Raw genomic sequence first — 10,138 nt, 5'->3', positions numbered from 1 at the left:
TGCATGCATAGGAGTTATCGAGGAGGAACGTACCGGTTACTACTGTCGGGTCAGCAACTGCTTCCCCGTGGCCTATAGCCAGTACCCTCCCTGCTCCTCCAGCATTCCTCGCTTTGGGGCAGTCCCTCTTAAAGTGGCCTGCTTCGCCACATCCATAGCAGGTTGGGCTCGCGCCAGAGCCAGGGACTTGGTTGATAGGTTGTGCCGGGAACTTACAGAATCGGACGGTGTGTCCTTTCCTGTTGCAGTTAGAGCACTGCAATTCATGGCAGGGGCCGTTGTGGTGGTAGCTGCATTTGGTGCACTTGGGCGAACTTCCAGCATACCGACTAACCGGGGCAGTAGTAGCCGTAGGGGTCACTGCGGCATGAATTGCCACCAGTTGCTGCTTTTTGGCAGCCTGCTGCTTCTTCCTTTCATCCCAGAATTTCCGCTTAGTATCGGCGGGTTTGGAGGGTTCCGGGATGGCTAGGGTGGTTGTGGTTGCAGAGGTTTTGACTCCATGGTCAATGAGTCGTTGTGCCAATCGTTTGGCACTGTCGAAGGTAGCGGGGTTTGACGCTAGCACATTCCCCTGATACGGAGGCACTAGTCCCCATATGTACCTCTCGATCTTCTTCCCCTCGGTGGGAACCGTATTGGGGCAGAGGGCCACCAGCTCGCTGAATCGGGCTGTATAAGCGACCACATTGGTGCCCTTCATCGACAGGTTCCAGAGTTCCTGCTCCAGTTTCTGGATCTCGCCCCTCGGGCAGTATTCCTCAGTCATGAGGTCTTTCATTGTTTCCCAGCCCATGTCGTTGGCTACGACGAGAGTTAGGGCTTTGACGTGGCCGTTCCACCACGTTAGGGCTTTACCCTCAAAGGTGCAGGCGGCATATTTCAACTTGCACGCAGCAGGGCATGAACAGATTTCGAAGACTGATTCAGTCTTCTCGAACCACTGCGAGAGAGCAATGACTCCGCCGGTGCCATAGAAAGGCTTCGGCTTGCAGTTTGTAAAATCCTTGTAAGAGCACTCCCTTGAGCGCACAGGGATTTCGATCGGAATAGATTCCACAGGGGTTCCACCTTTGCTGGCATCAGAAGAGTGATACTGAGCCATGGCAGTTGCCACTGCTGCAGCTACAACAGCATTCAGGGCTACAGTATCGATGACCGGAGGCGGAGGAGGTGGTGGAGGTGCAGGATTATTCCTATTCCTGGGAGACTTGCGAGGAGGCATCCTTCAGCTGAAAGTTTAAAAAGATAAGAAAGATGGTAAGAATCAATTTGTAAGCAACGCGAGAGTGACACATGGACTAACTAAACATAGTCCAACAGTTGAAAGGGTGCTTGAAACCACAACAAGCATTATTAGCGGGAAAGCACAAGTGTATAGATTTTTCCCCAGATAGATAGATCTCAAAAATTTACTGGTATTACTGATGTAATAAGTGTTGGATTAATGTCTAAGTCCATAACTATATTTGGTATATACTTGACCCGACCCGGCATGGTCCATTTGGGTTGCACTTCACCGACACAATTTATATGGATAATCTTTTGAGAATAGTATGTTTATGATTAATATTAATATATTATAAGTTCTAATATATTAATATGGAATCATATTATTTAATTAGTATTGATCAAGAATTAATTTATAATTAATTAAGTGATCAAAAGGAACTAATTAAATATGGACTCTTATATATATGGAATGGGCCAAGTTCATTTAGGTTGGGCTAAGCTTTCATGGATAGTCCATGGAGTGTTTAACCCATGGATCCTAGGAAATGAAAGGTCATGGGTATTAGGGTTTAACCCTAATCCTCCATACTATATAAAGATGTCTTTGGTTGGTGAAATTGGCACTAGTGTGGATACACTAAAGAAGGGCTAGCCAATTTCACTAGAGAGAACCAAGTAATCATATTCTCTAAAGTATTCCAAGGTGTCTTGGTGATTTGTGATTCCACTTGAGGCTTCCACACTATTGGGGCTAAGCTCTTAAAGCTTGAAGACATCAAGCTACATCAAGAGGTATGTATTCTATCTTGTTACATTCATAGTTTTTGTATGCTAGATTAGGATAATACCTTGTATGTTCTTATTTGCATGTATAATAGAGAAAACATAGATCCAAGGTATTTAGGGTTGCATGTACACTTAGAAGTGTTAGAATGCTCAAAACCCAACAGTGGTATCAGAGCCACGGGTTGTTTTCTGTTATATTGATGCAAATATTTTATTTTCAAAGTTGAAAAAAAAAAAAAAAAAAAACCATGAAGTTTGTCAAATTTTAAGATAATTACTTGTTCTTGTGAAAAACTAATTATTTGTAAAATTTGAATAATTTGCTTTATGAGTTGAATTAGGTCAAATTTAATAAAAGATAAAATAATATGATTATTTTATTAGTTTTAAAAGTTTGATCTAAAAAGTTTTATTTTTTTGAAACCTCCATAAGTTATGGATTTGAAAAGGTTTTAAAAAAAAAAAAAATTGATTCAAAGTGTTTTTTTTTTGGAGTTACAAAATTTGGTGTTAATGTTTTAAAGGATTCCATAACTTAAGAATAAGTTATGGATCACCAAAAGTTTTTTGTGTTACCTTGTTTTATGAGTAAATTTAGATTAATGAATAAAATTATGTGATAGTTGGTTTTAATCCAAATTAATCTAAGAATTGATTCTAAAATGTGTTTTTGTAACTTGTCCTCAAGTTATATGAAAAGTCACATTTAAGAATCATAAAACTCATAAAAATTGGCAAAGGTTACAAAAATGAAGAGTCTAGTTCTAATTAAATGGTTTTATGACTCCATAACTTGTCCTCAAGTTATGGAGGACCAAGAGTCTCTTCATTTAATAAAATAAAATAAAATAAAAAAAAAGTGTAACCTTAATTAATTCCATAAGTTATAAAATAAAGAAAAGTCAATTCTTTTATTAGTTTAAAGTCTTCCATAACTTGTCCTCAAGTTATGGAACTTGAAGAGTTTTTGGATTAAAACTACTTTAAACACATAAGTTATGGAATTAATTAGTTTTGAAAATAGTTTCAAAACTTGCCCTCAAGTTTTGGAATTTGTAAAGTTTTCTCTAATGAATACTTTAATTCCAAGTTAGCCCTTAGAATTTTAAAAGTTAAAATTCAACCCTTATACTTTATAATATTATAAGTTAATAATATATATATGTATAAGAGTAAAGTCAGTCTTACCGCTAGTACGCCTCATTCACGAAGCCGGTCTATAAGGTGGGTATAAGGTTGTTGCCTATAAAATGGCAACTTAATGGGTGTCCACTCTCACCCACCGCTTGCTTGACTGGTGGAGGGTCGTTAGCCGAACGGGTTTGACAGGACTAGAATTCTCCCTTCATTAAAAGTATTAATGATAATACTAAGTAACTAAACTCTTAATAATACCCAATCTTAGTTACTTAGGAAAAATGTGAATAAGGTGCTAACCCATGAAATTACACTTTACACTTTGTCTAAGTCGTTAGTGGAGCGTGTGTGGTTAACCGGCACACTAACTTGGACTTAACAAGGTAGGTAAAGGGTGACTTAATATTTATCATAGTATCGATGGAGCGTGTGTGGTTAACCGGCACATCGATTGAGGGGTAATTTATTAAGGGTACCAAGTGATTTGCATGGTTACTTCACACCTTGTTTTGTGATCCTCGGCATCCCAGTCACAAAACCTGAAGGGCACACTCGAGATTGAAACATGCCTTTGAAAAGTTCAATGAATCTCAAAGATCTAGGAGTTTCAAAACCAATTAAAACCTAATAATACATTTCGTTTATCTTGGTGGAAATTGGTGAATCGTCATTCACCTACCTTCAAATATTTTATAGCTTGGATTACGGCATACCTCTTCTAAGTTATAAAATAGTTTGTTGGGTCCTAGCCTTAATATTTTCATATTGGGTGTCATATTAAGGACTTTAAAATCAACTATCTTGAATATCTCCCAAAAGATGTCTGGTTTAGACACGTATGATCTTCCCAAATCTCTTGAAACAAGGTTTCCTAATGAAGATGATGTCCCATGGATATCATACTTCTTCACATCTTCAAATTATTCTCCCTAACCCACAAGTTCTTGAAAAGTTTAAGGTCACTCAGGCCCTATTGGCAAGGCAAGGTCTAGGTGTGGTCACATCTTGGAGATGTAGTCACATATTGACAAGCCGGGAGAGTTGGGTGTCAAAATCTTGAGAAAGTTGGTGGTTCAACTACTTTCTAAGTCACATAGTGAGTTCTTTTGGGACACCTATGAAAAAGACTATGACAAGACCCTTAATGATCTTATCTATTTGTTAAGATCAACTTCCTAAAACTTTATGGACATTGACAATGATGACATTGGATATCCAGTAAAGCATTCTCTTCCCAATGGAAAGGGATCGGCTATAGTCAACTCGGTTGACCAAATGGTAAAGAGAAAAGCTAAGTCTGTGATAGTCCTGTGTACCATTATCAAAGGGTCCATATGTTTGTATTGCCAAAGAAAGGGCATTGGTTGCGAAGCTGCCAAATTTACCTAAGGATGTTAAAGTCAATAAGTTTGACTCTACTTCAGGTAAAATCCATTATCTAACTCTGTTAAGTTTCTATTCTGAGATTCTTGATACATGATGTGACCGGGTCGCATGGTGATGGTTTAAGAATCAAAGGAAAGTGAAGAAACTTAAAGGAAGAATATGCTGAATCTGATCGCATAGATGGATTTCTATCGCATAGTTTGAAAAATCGGATTCTTGAGCTACTTCTTAGGAGTTATGAGATATTGCTTAGGAATAGATAACAACAAGTTTTCATATGGATTGTAAGGATAGTTTTTCCGCAAAGTTTTAAAATAAAAGGAAATTTTTGATTTTATTTATTTTAAAATATCCTTACAATGGCATCTGTGGAAATTTTTTGTTGCTTATAAGATTCCATTAGTAGCAAGAGTGGAAGTATGAAATTGATTATTTCATTTGTGGTAATGTCTAAATTTACCAAATAAAGGAAAGATTCTCATCACCCAAGTTTCAATTGGACCGGGACTTGGAATCATGCAAGTTGTATAGCATGATGAATGAGAACTTTCAAGTTTTGGAAAATTAAGACTAATTACTCGGCCACATGGATGTGTGAGTCAAGTAAAGGACTAAGGGATCGAGTACACATTCTTGTGCACTGATTAAGTCCACCACAAAAGATTGATAAGACTATTCGTCATAGTTTACTAAAGCTCAGTAAATATGATTATACTTACAAGCTTAAGTGTAACTCTGAGACATTGGAAAAGGTTCCAATGTATGGCAGGGCGAATAAGAAGAATCAAATTAGGCAGAAGGATAAAAGTTTCTCATATCTGAAAAGATGGGAGAGTACTTTAGTATCAGTTTTGTGATCATCTTAATGATTAAGAAACCATATCAAAATTAGTTCTCTAAGGAAATCTTAGTGCATTCTTATGACTAAGAAGAGGAACTTGAATTGTTGAAATGGTTAAATCAAGAAGATGAGTCATACTTCGTTCCAATACAAGTCTTAGAGTCATACTCCAAGATTGTCATTTGAGTGACATGTCTTAAAGAAGGTTTAAAACACTTGTCAAATGTAAGAGTAAAAGTTTTCTACTCTTGTACATTTGAAATTGGTAAGTTGTGATAACTTAGGCCAATTGGGTAAAGTGTGTTTCTTGATAAGAATCCGCACTATCTCTTGGATGTTTGACAAGGGAGTCTTATATGTCAAGAGGACAGTGGGAGTCTTAAAGGTCTTGAAAGTCTCAAGAAATAATCAAGAATAAAACCTGAAGTTCATCACTAGCACACGACTTGAGGTTTATAACCTATCGTGTTGACATATCTGTGCCCATTCCAGTTAAAGTTGGCTTTGCATATGAGTTCTTAGAGTTCTCAGTTTGTTGCATTACAACTTGGAAGCAATGGCAGGCCCTTGAGCTGCCAGGTGGCAAGAAGTTAAGATTGAGTTCAATCCATATGGTTTTGGATTTGTCATTATCTTTGTCTTGTGATTATGGTTTGACAAATTCATATGGGTAGGAACTCATACACCATATAAATCTAAGTGTCATAAGGTTTCTCTCCGATTCATGAAAATGATGGTGAGGAAACGCTTTCACTAAGTAGATTTTACGAAGATATCAATTGTGTTATTTGCATTTTCAAAAGTCGTTAGTGGAGCGCGTGTGGTTAACCGGCACACTAACATGGACTTGTGAGAAATGGCAAATGCCTAAGCAATTGAGACCATGATTACGGTATCCCTTTTCATGGTTCTTGAAATTGCTTAGACACACAGGTGAGCTATCTACGGAAAGGGTGTATGAATCTAAATTTTAGACTGTCCAGCTGATTTCTGAGTACATGTCAAAGCTAGTGGGAGCATAAGTGTTATGCTAATAATCATCATGTTAGTGGGAGCATGATAATTATGATAAGTATTGCAAGTTAGCAATGTTAATTATAGAAAACAAAAGTTTCAATTGGGAAAAAGTTGTTTTGCTATAATTAAGGGAGAGGAAATTATGCTTCATCTCAAATCTATAAGCTTAGATCGTGAGGTTTTAATCATTTAGTCAAGGATATATATGATTTTCATGTTGGAATGGCTCAACATAAGGAAATTTTGTATATGGGTCCATTATTTGCGTTCTAAAATTCGATTATGATTACGGCATCCCTTTTCATAATCTGAATTATGAGAACTTGGCAAATTGAAATGGAAATATTATAGCAAAAGACTGGTTTAGTCTTTATGTAAGACATCATGAATCGTGTCCCATATGCTTCGGATATAGGATCGATTACATGTGCTATATTCATCCGTTCTAAAATTTTCCAAATGCCTGGGGCATTAAGAAGGGAAAAGGTTTAGAACTGGATATGACTAAAAGGATTAAACAATTGTCGAGGACAATCTAAGGTTTACCAAAGATTGGTTGCTCAAGGACAATTGGAAGTATAGTGATAATTCTTGAAGGACCATATTGACATAGTCTGTAAGGAGGCAACTCTTGTTCAGAAGTGATAGTCAAAATGGAATCTGGAAATGTTTCAAAGTTAGAATTTTCAATCTGTTTAAGATTAGGAAACTTAATGCAAGAAGGATGTTTCCAAGGAGCTGATCTCCTTTGGAATACTCTGTAATGATTGTGGTCAAGTCTTTCTGACTTTGTGCATAATCGTTACAAGAGGATCAATGCATATAAGTTTAGAATCTAACAGATTTCAGTAAATGGCATGAATTTGGAATTCTTGCATTTGCGGTAAGGATTTGGGAGTGTGAAAAGAGAATCATTGAAGTTATGTTCAATTGATCTAGTTCACAAAGTAAGGATCATAGACAAACATAGTATGCATACTTGGTGTGTGGCATGACTAGTGTTTAGAAAAACATAGTGTACATGCTTGGAGCATGGGACAACTATTGTTTTAAATTCAAGAATAAAGTGGATAGCTGAAACAGTATACAATGAATAATGTGCAATCATATGGTGATAAATAAAAGGTGTTTTATTTATGTTCATAGGTTTTGATACCATATTGGATTCAATTATTATTGTGTTTCACTTTGCATGTTTTGACTTCCCGAATAAACTGGGTTATTCTTCCGGAATGACTAAGTTATTCAAACCATCCACAGTCGGTCATATGTTGGAAGTAGATATGAATTAAGACTGTCATGGGTTGGCTTGTAGAGGTCTAAGGTGTTGGACAAAGGGCTACAACACTCATGAGTACTCATAAGTTCTGAGTATTGGATTCAACCCGCGCTCATTGGAATCACTTCATGGATTTTATCACGAGTGATCATGAGACGATAATATCTTATATTCTTCAAACCTAGAGATATGAGTTGTTACTATGAGTTGATAGTACATTGATTGCACGAAAACGCATTTGGTAACTCGGTGCTATAAAACGTGCCTTTGTGTATGATTCAACAAGTAGTAGAACAAGCCATATGAGTCGAAGTTTATCCGTTCCTTTTACCTTCGGGATAAAAGCGATATCTGTGGGCCCCTCGATGATTTGATGATGACAAATGGAAGTGCTCGGCCGGGCCAGGACTGATTTGATTCGTTCAATTAGTCAGTCGTCATAAATCGCAAATCGGGAAACAACAAATGGACAGAGAGAATGATTATAATCCATGTCTCAGTCCATATGATATCTAGAATGGAGGAATATATGATCCCTTATCTAATGGACAAGTCACTGACAAAGGTCAGAGTTCATCTACAAGGTCAGAGTACGACAGAAGCTTTTGAGAGCTACGATTGCCAGTTAGGTTTGAAGTCATACGCAATAATAGTTTTAGACTTATCCAAGTGGGAGACTGTTGGATTAATGTCTAAGTCCATAACTATATTTGGTATATACTTGACCCGACCCGGCATGGTCCATTTGGGTTGCACTTCACCGACACAATTTATATGGATAATCTTTTGAGAATAGTATGTTTATGATTAATATTAATATATTATAAGTTCTAATATATTAATATGGAATCATATTATTTAATTAGTATTGATCAAGAATTAATTTATAATTAATTAAGTGATCAAAAGGAACTAATTAAATATGGACTCTTATATATATGGAATGGGCCAAGTTCATTTAGGTTGGGCTAAGCTTTCATGGATAGTCCATGGAGTGTTTAACCCATGGATCCTAGGAAATGAAAGGTCATGGGTATTAGGGTTTAACCCTAATCCTCCATACTATATAAAGATGTCTTTGGTTGGTGAAATTGGCACTAGTGTGGATACACTAAAGAAGGGCTAGCCAATTTCACTAGAGAGAACCAAGTAATCATATTCTCTAAAGTATTCCAAGGTGTCTTGGTGATTTGTGATTCCACTTGAGGCTTCCACACTATTGGGGCTAAGCTCTTAAAGCTTGAAGACATCAAGCTACATCAAGAGGTATGTATTCTATCTTGTTACATTCATAGTTTTTGTATGCTAGATTAGGATAATACCTTGTATGTTCTTATTTGCATGTATAATAGAGAAAACATAGATCCAAGGTATTTAGGGTTGCATGTACACTTAGAAGTGTTAGAATGCTCAAAACCCAACAATAAGTTCAGGGAAAATCGACCTAACAGTAGGTCATACATCATACCATAAAGAAAAGTTTGACAGCCCTTAGATTTCAAATTTGAGTACGGAAGTTAGAAACATTTTACACACTAGCACTACTTGGAGCACAGATGTTAAAGGCTATACTTTAATTAAAAGACGGAGCTGTACTAGACATCAACCAACGGCGATGGGAAAATCCCGGGCGAGTACTGCGGTCGGATACTTGACGAAACACCTCTTGAATGGGTCGATCCTGAGTCCTCTGACGAGCTCGAAGTTCCAATATTTCAGCTCGTGAGGCAGCCAACTGCTACAGCAGGGTTTTATTTGTCCTCCGGGTCCGTTCCATGTCTTCTTCAAGATGGCGGATGCTGACTGTGTTGACACCTGAGTCGACATCAATCTCTATGACCCGGTCGACGGCTGCTCCACCTTGCTCGACAATACGAGCTATTCTGCGGATAATGACAGGCAGAGCTCGGTCAGTAGAGCCACCATCACTGACGTTGTAAAAGGTTCGGTCTCCAAAGTATGGTAAGGGTTGTCCCTGATCATTACTCCAGCGGTTCAGGTTGCTTGCCCATATGGGTGCGGGACCTGGAAACGTTGGTCGAGGGTTGTTGTTCGGGGCTTGACCTACAATCGGTAGGTCGTTGACTTCAGGCTCGGAGTCGGACCCATCTGAAAAGCCTTCTGCGAGGTGATCATTCAAAGGGATTGGATGATTAACTTCGGGCTCTTCATCGATCCACCCGGCATTGCCTTCATTGGGAAAGTACGGGTCGCCATGATGGATATCTAGCCATCAAGATCTACGCGAGAATAGAGGTATAAAAATATAGTATACGTGTAACTAGTAGCGCAAAATACTCCTATAGTATTTTAAGTTTAAGTTCTATTGATCTTCTTGTGGTATTGTTGGTAAGTTCTTAGACTTGCTAACCTATCACAACCATTCTAAGGCATGTGCTAATCACTCCTAGGATCAGCATAGTTGATCAGGCTATGCCATTCCCAGGACTGACCATACA

The sequence above is a fragment of the Lactuca sativa genome, chromosome 8 (assembly GCF_002870075.4).
Source record: "Lactuca sativa cultivar Salinas chromosome 8, Lsat_Salinas_v11, whole genome shotgun sequence".
NCBI lineage: Eukaryota > Viridiplantae > Streptophyta > Magnoliopsida > Asterales > Asteraceae > Lactuca > Lactuca sativa.
Note: the sequence above shows the minus strand (reverse complement) of the source record.